Raw genomic sequence first — 8,083 nt, forward strand, 5'->3', positions numbered from 1 at the left:
ACTTGCCGTTGCCTCAGCCTGGAGAACTTTCCGCCAAAAGAAGGAACTGAAAAACGGTTTAAGATCCGACCACGGGTAACTAGCACAACCAGGTTGATTTCTGATCAACCAACCGAGGTGTGAGTATTGGTAATTGGGGACGCTCGCAGGTAGAACAAGCGAGAAGGGAAAGGGGGGAAAGGCAGAAAGAGCTAAGCATGTAGATAAATAGGATAGTAAAGATATGTAGGATATATATATAAAAAGCAGATGTTGTAGACTAACAATTGTTTCCCGTCTTGTTGTGAATGTCTTGTCTATGTGTAATACATGTGCCGTCTTCCCTGTCTGAGTTTGTGTGTGTGTAACGTACGAATATATGTCTCCCCTCTGTCTATATCTGCATGTTACCTGACCTTTGCTGTTCCGTGTTGTGAACGCACTAAATGACCTATTTTCGTACACGTCTCTCTCTCCACCCTTCTTTCTCTCTCTCTCCTTACATGTCATACGTGTACCGAATGGCTCGTTTAGACTGCGGACGACTCTCACTCTCTTTGAGAGCCTCCCTATTTTCTGTCCATCTTTTTGGTAAAATTGTGCCCCACCGGCACCACTCCGATTTGATACGTATTTGAACACGAAGGTGTTCAGCGAAATTGACCAAAACTAAAATGACTGTATCTTGCCATGTTACTGCCTCTCCTTTCTGCAAAATGAATGAACTTGAATTGGCTAAGAAGGAAAGGACAGGTAAGACGACTAAAGTCCCCCAAATCAGGCCATTTCTAGGGGAACTGTATGTCAATGGCATCCTATGTCTGTTCTTCAGAGACGAACGCCAACGTCTAGATTGACACCCAATACCCAGATTGCCCCACCCCTTTGCACCCAAGCGCAAGCGCCTGAAGCATCCCCGCCCCATTTTTGATAGAACCGCTTCCGTTGTCCCCGGTATAAACATAATGACCATGGGTAGCTGCTGACCCTTGAGGATATCTTGTTTTGCCCGACACTCGACGATAGCACCCCCGCCCTGTCTGAAAATGTTAGCCGGTTCTGAAGGGAAATGCTGCGCTAATGTTGAAAATGATGTAATGCACAGTTGATGGAAATATTATCTTGTCCTTACTTGAATCATAAATGGGCCAATGAATATACCTGCCATAAACTCAGTAGGAATACTGACACATGCACTGCTTGGTAATAGACCTCTGACTGTGACCAATGACCATAAGGACTCAAATGCGAAAAATTGAGGGAGGAATTCACATGCGTAGATATCTTCTTCTGCCATTTCTCTAAAACACTGTCTTGTACTCATTCAAAGATGCACGATCACCGAAGGAGATGGGTCGGATGTGACGTACAGCCTGGCTACAGATCCTGGGACACGTGTGACCTCGACCAAAGGTGGAGCTGCAGAGCAACAAGATACGGACGAGACAGCACTTTCAACGTGGAAAATGAAAAATGACGGGCCGACCTGAAGCCCTCCGTCTGCTAACCCACGTGTGCCTGGAGTCTCCGTCCCCCTTCTCTGGGCCTGATTGATGGGCCTGCCTGCTTGTTATCCTTTGCTCCCTTGGTCCCTTTTGTGTGTCCCAGGAACTCTGACCCAACTCCGCTCACTCTTTCTCCCATTGACTGTTTGAACGACATCCACCCACCTTCCCACGTGACTTTTTGCCAAAGGAAAGAGCTGCAATTATGTGGGAAGAGGGTGTTGCAACAGAACTATAGGTGCCGAGCATAAGGCGCCGCCAAACGGACTGTTTAGGGAACAGGACTGTGGTCTAACAGCAGAGGACTGACCGCACCCTGCAACGCGTGAGGATGGAACCGAGCTGGACCCGTAGCTCCATCGCCGGTGCTCAACAGCGCCACCGAAAGTACCCGGATTAGAGCCTACCAGTGATGGCTCGCTGATAAAAAGACACTGTGACGAAGAAATACTGTGCATTGAACTGAATTCCGCTCTCAACTGCCTGGTCAAAACTGTTCATTGGTCACATTTTTTTAGTTAGAAAGATTTGTGCCATGTAATGCGTTTAATTGTCAGGAACACACCGAAAATGTAATTCCCTATGTACCGCAATCCGCCCATCACCTTCACTGCCTATGATTATACGCCACATGTTAGTATTACCAAAATGCTAATTCATCAACGATGCCTGCCTACCTGTAAAGTCGTCAGTTGCAAAAATGATTGCTGCTATGTAAAAAGGGGCGACTGTGAAATCTGACAAAATCTATGTACATAGACAGCATTCATTTCACTTCTTCTCCCACTCCTCTCCCTGTGGGCATCATGGATACTGCAACTTATCGACCGTATCACCCTGCCAGTAAGAACCCGTACCCCTATGCGTATGTACAGCCATTCTAGGTACCATGGCCTTTTTACCCATTGGAATCCCCAGCTTCCCTCCTGCGCGTATCTTGCACCCCCTCTCTCATGTATAGGCCATGAAACCCTCTCCCTCTACGCGATCCTGATGTGAAAGGTAACCCTCCTGCTTGACCCAGGCCTTCCCCATTTCCCTCTCGAAGAAGCATCCTTCGCCTCAGCTGACATAGCCCCCCCCCCCCCCCCCAGTTGTATCTGGCTACCCCTGTTCTCCCATGTACAGGTCATAAGACCTCTCTCTCTCTCTCACTGCGCGACTCTGGCCCTGCACGCACCCTGATCCCCCCTCCTTCTCCTCACATGAACAAGTCATAAACCCTCTTCTTCCGCAAAGCCCTGTCCTTGCGAGTCACGGCCGCGCCTGACCAGCACCTCCTCCCCTTCCATGAATGTCCCTCTGTTGACGAGCCTTCCCTCCACGCTCGATTGTCCACGCAGACATGAATACCACTCCTTTGATGACCCCTACCCCCGAGTCCGGCTGACCACACATGTCTGAGGCCATCGCCTAAGCCAGGAGATACCATTTACTGCCCTTATTGTATGCCTAGCCACCCCACCCCCTGGGCCATGATCAGGCGCACACATCCTACGACACACTCAGCTGCATGATTGCCCTCCCCTCTTATCAGCAGGTCAAGGGTCCCCATTGTGAATGTATGTGGAATAGGATCATCACGAGGATTATAGGAATGTTTTCCTTTTGCGACACACTGACCTGATTGTATCATCAAATGTTCAGCAAATGTATAAAAACCAGAGTCTCACGCTCACTTGTTAGAGCACCTCCCGAAAGACACTGTGTTTCGTGTCCGAAATGACATGCTCTCCTCATGAGAAATAAACTCTGTTCTTGATTCCTGCTCCCAGCGCCCGTCTCTTTATTTGATAATTATTCAGAATGGGAACTGAGAGGCGGTTTGCGCCAGCAGCCTGGGCATCGTTAGAATTATGGGCTCACTTTCCACATACCTTGGAAAAGGAAGCACACGATGATCAGCGGCGTCGAGCAATCCGGCGTTGCGTCTTCGGTGTCGATCAGGCCTCAGCAGGCGTCATTGTCGATGATGCAGTTGCAGAGAGTGAGCAGCGCTCACGGCATCGAGAGGGAACGAAGTCGATGCGGTCAGCAGCGGTGCAGACACGAGGTCCCTTGGAGCTGGAGCCGAACTCACTACTCACTGGCGTTGCTACTGGCGTCGATCGGGCCCGGAGGCCGGCGTCGAGGAAGCGGGACACTGGAGCCGTTACTCACTATGTCGAGCTGGATTCGGCAACGTCCATCGGCGTCGAGATTGCTGGTTCTTTCAGAGGTGCTGGATTCACAGGTTCCAGCAAATAGCACTTTAAGCAGATGAAGTCCTTTAGCCCTGTGACTTCAGCAGGAGACTGGCACTCTTCCAGTCCTTGGAGATTTTCTTAGCAAGCGTGAGCGTACACACACAGTTCCTCTCTCCTGGTTCCTTGGCAAAAATAAAGAAGCACTGCAGGATTCCCCCCAGCAAACAGCACACTGGCAGAAGGGGTAGGCAAGTCCTTAGGTCAGCAGGCCTCTTGTCCTTGGTTACAGGGTTCCTTGTCAGAAGTGATCTGATTTCTTGGTTCAGGGGTCCTTCTCTTATACCCCTTTTTGGCTTTGATCCCTTTGTCCATGCAGGGGAATTTCCCAACATCCTGGGTCTGTTGTGGGTGGAGCCAGGCAGGAGCACCTGGCTTATTCACTGAGCAGGGCATGGTCCTCAGACGCCCAGCAGGAGGTGGAGCCAGCATTGTCACTGGCAGGAGCAGAGCTATCGGCCTCCTGGCAGGAGGTGGGGCTAGGATCGTCCATGGCAGGCACAGAGCCATCAGCCGCTTGGCAGGAGGTGGAGCCAGCATTGTATCAGGCAGGGCAGGCTATCAGCAACTACTCTACCCCTACTCTCAACGCAAATGTCCCACTTTCTAAAAGTGCTATTTTCAAACCCAGAGTCCAAAAACCATCCACACCAACGGATGTGTAATTAAACCCCGAGTTCAGGGATACCAAACTCGACATTGCACCATGCTTCCCGAGCCAGCTAAAATCATAGCATTAATAATCCCGGCGGCCCATTCTAACTAATGGAGAGCAGGCTACCTTGCAATAGTGAAGAACGAAGATGGCTGTTGTTCACTATCAGGACATGCCAACTTGGTCAGGCGCGTCCTACCTTATACTTACAACGCACCCTGCCCGTGGGCCTACCATAGGGGTGACTAACATGAAGTTAAGGGAAGGTTTGAGGGACTGGCAAGTAGGTATACTTGCGCAGCCCGCGTGACAGTACCAGACTGCACGTGGGTCTCGCAATGACCGACCCGTAGACATTCTTTTACGGGGCCGCTCTTGTGGGTGGCACAACACGTGCTGCAAGCCCACGAGCGGCATTTGTATTTACAAGCCCCAGCACTCCTGGTGCACTAGACTAGGGACTGACAGTAAACCAAATAAGCCAAACAGTGGCACAGTGTCCAAAGCATTATCCAGCAAAACATCGTAAAACAGTGGAGGCAAACAGAAAAAATGGAGGAGAGACTCAAGCCAATGATGTCAGGTCTAACACAGAGGAAGGCTTTTCAAGTCTTGTATTCAATTGGGTATTGAAAAAAGCGATTACCCCGACTCTCCAGACCTTGATTAATGGGCTGATTTATATGTCTAATTTATAAAACTCCAGATAGAGTTCCCACTCACCAACTTTAAAAATGACTGCCAACCCAGCAGTCACTTCTAAAGCATTCTTGGGAACCTTCGTCCGATGTGGCGATTCAAGTCCATGCTTTTTCAAGTTTGATACACAGCTCTGTCAACTTGAAAAAACCATCCATCAAATGAAATGTGGTTTTCTTTTTTTAAATAAAACCAATTGCCCCCCTCATCACAATGGTGATGGGGCATATGTAGTATTTTTTGGGCGCTTATTGCCAGGGTTTGCCTGGCGGAACAGACTGTAAAAAACAGCTATATGTCCACCCCACCTAAATAGGTTGGGTAGGCATGTAGCCAATTCTCTGATGGACTTTACTCCATCAGGCTGTTGGAGAAGTTTGTACATGGAAACAGACAGAGGAGTCTTCACCTTAGATAATCTATGGTCCGTCTGCATTTGAATCATGCTGGCAGGCTACCATCTTGGTGGTAAGAATGCTCCACTACCATTGTGATGGAGTATCCGTACCACTAAGATATGAATCGGCCTTAAACTAGCAAGTGGGTAAAGGTAGATGTTAAAAAGAGTGAGGGCAATGGAATCCTTGAAAATAGGAGGAACTCAATTAAAGCTTCTTCTAAAGGGAGGTGTTGACTATTTTAAGGATGACTAGCTACCGGCTTTGGCAAGGAGCTTTCACAGTGAAAAGACATGCCCATGCAGCTATCCATGTAATGGTGGCCCAGTCTGAAAAGTGGTAGTCTTTGTGAGCCGGTCATACTATTAATGGCAGTAGGAAACAGAGAAAATAGAATCAGAATCTGTGATGTGGCTGATTTCTTTTACAATCTTTAAGAAGTTTCCAATTTGCAGTCAGAAAGTGGGTTTCGTACCTTTAAATGAGGCAGAAGTGGCGTCTTCCAATTTTTGATGGTATGCACCTGTTACTTCGCATTTTTTACTCCGCACTACCATTACAACGCGACTTTTACAACGCATACCATTACAACGCATTGCGCTGGGGGGCGCTCTAGGATAGGAAATAAGTATAATTTACTATCCAACACCTTCCCAAGGGTCCACGGGGACTGGAGTTAGAATAGTAAATTATACTTACCACTATCCAGCACCCCAAAGCGCTATGCGTTGTAATGGTATGCGTTGTAATGGTCGCGTTGTAATGGTAGGTAGTTGTAACGGTATGCGGAATAACGTCATACATCCATTTTTGATGGATAGCTCATTATCAGCAAACACTGCATAAGGCCCTAATCAGATGGTAAACCTAAGCCTTACGGTGGGTCTGAATGATGTACTTTTGAGGTCCGCCTTACCTGAGCAGCAGGTCCCTCCGAATATCCCATGATGAGAGGTAGCATGTTGTATGGTATTACACCACTTTCTCTAAAGTAGCATTGCCTAGATTGAAATCTCATTGACTCCACTGGCATCTGTAGAATATCACTGACTGCTCTGACATATGAAAGCTTAACCCACAGAGTATTACTGAAGAATGCTCGAAATCCATTTTCATTATTTTACAGTGATATTGCAATTTTTATTTTCTGTGCTTTCTAATTCTAACAATGTATTGTTTAAATATATTTTTTCCATTAACTGTATGTGTGAAGTACACTCAACTTACACTTCTCAAATATAAATGAGTGAGTAAGCCTTTGTGATTGACCTAGCCATCAATGATGAGCTTGAGAATGATGCTCTGATATTGTGTTTTCTCTCTTGGCTCCTCCAGATCAACTTCTTTTGGGAATTCAATCTTTCTGTGTCCTGCTTTCTTTCTAGCTCCGGAGTTTTAAGGCGATGGTTCATCGATTGTGAGCTATTCTACTGCTGCATACAATGTCGTCAAAGGAAATCTTGATGACGATGGAAGAGTTGAAACAACGCGGCAACTGTTAATGTGGAATATTTTACTTGTTTTCTATTATTCATAAATTAATTCTAAGCCTTCTTGCACATGCTCCTTTTCTTGTTTATCAATGTATATATGTAGCCATTTCAATATTTAAAAGAATTCTCATATACTCACTGATTTCATGTGTGATGTATTAATAATTCCAATTTAATTGTGGTCAATCATCAAATTTCAACGACAAAATCCTTCGCCATTTTGTAAATGCAGCATGAATAAAACTCCTGTTCTGTTCTGTAACATACCATGTTAGTGTGATCATTGGGGTCATGAATCATCTCCCTGCAACAGTGAAATGAGTCTTGGAATTAAACACTTGCTTTCATAGGTGCTCCGGAGTGGATAAAGGAAATGATAGCTACGGTGCTATGCGTGGTGAGTGGATTCCATGCGGTGATAGAGAGGCTGGTGTCTGAAGGTGGGTGGAGGCTGTGGAGAATGGATTCTTTGTGTTGAGGATCAAAGTAGTTGTTGATGGTGGCTATATTGCTGTTGGAGTAATCAAACAGAATGTTGCAGAGTTCTTGGCAAGAAAAATCATGTTCTGACAAATAGAAAAACTCTCTGATGATGTTGATGAGTTCCTTAGTGTGGCTGGTGCTTGTTTCAAGTCTACTCATTTTTTGTCGTTGATGTGTTGGTGGTATTTGTTAAGGGGTTATTTGAAGGAAGTTTTGTTGATGGGGTCTTTAGTGGTGTTAATCCTAACAACAAAAGAACCGGGGGTCTATAACGGAGCTTCAAGTACTCCGAGCTGCTGCAAAACTCCTACATAAGTGAGTTAGGCGCTAATAGAGCTATATAAGTCTCTATATCAGAATGTGTGCCAGGACAAACCTGTTGAAGGACCTACTGAGATTGTTGGTAAGACCCGTACAGAGATGTGTTGGATTCCCATCAAATAGGTATGTAGATCAAGTGTTCTCATTTGGTCATCCAAAAATGGGGTGGTATGTCTCTTGATCAATGAGACCCATCTATCGCCCTTACTCAATTGGGTCGCACCATCAATCGCTAAGGTACCCATGAACAAATGATAAAGATGGGATCGAGTCCAGTGCAAAAAACAAAAGATGTGTGAGTTAAAAA

At 46.4% G+C, this 8,083-nt stretch overlaps 1 protein-coding gene across 1 annotated transcript in view; it reads left to right on the plus strand.

Annotated features, from left to right (window-relative positions):
* LOC147718128 (uncharacterized) overlaps nucleotides 1-7,199 on the plus strand; it is a 176,130-nt gene extending 168,931 nt beyond the window's left edge. The window contains exon 6 of the mRNA XM_086919249.1: nucleotides 6,865-7,199. The gene's annotated coding sequence lies outside the window, so the exon portion shown is untranslated. The remainder of the gene's footprint in view (nucleotides 1-6,864) is intronic.
* Nucleotides 7,200-8,083: the final 884 nt, after the last annotated feature.

The sequence above is a fragment of the Lissotriton vulgaris genome, chromosome 4_2 (genome assembly GCF_964263255.1).
Source record: "Lissotriton vulgaris chromosome 4_2, aLisVul1.2, whole genome shotgun sequence".
In the NCBI taxonomy this organism is placed as follows: Eukaryota; Metazoa; Chordata; class Amphibia; order Caudata; family Salamandridae; genus Lissotriton; species Lissotriton vulgaris.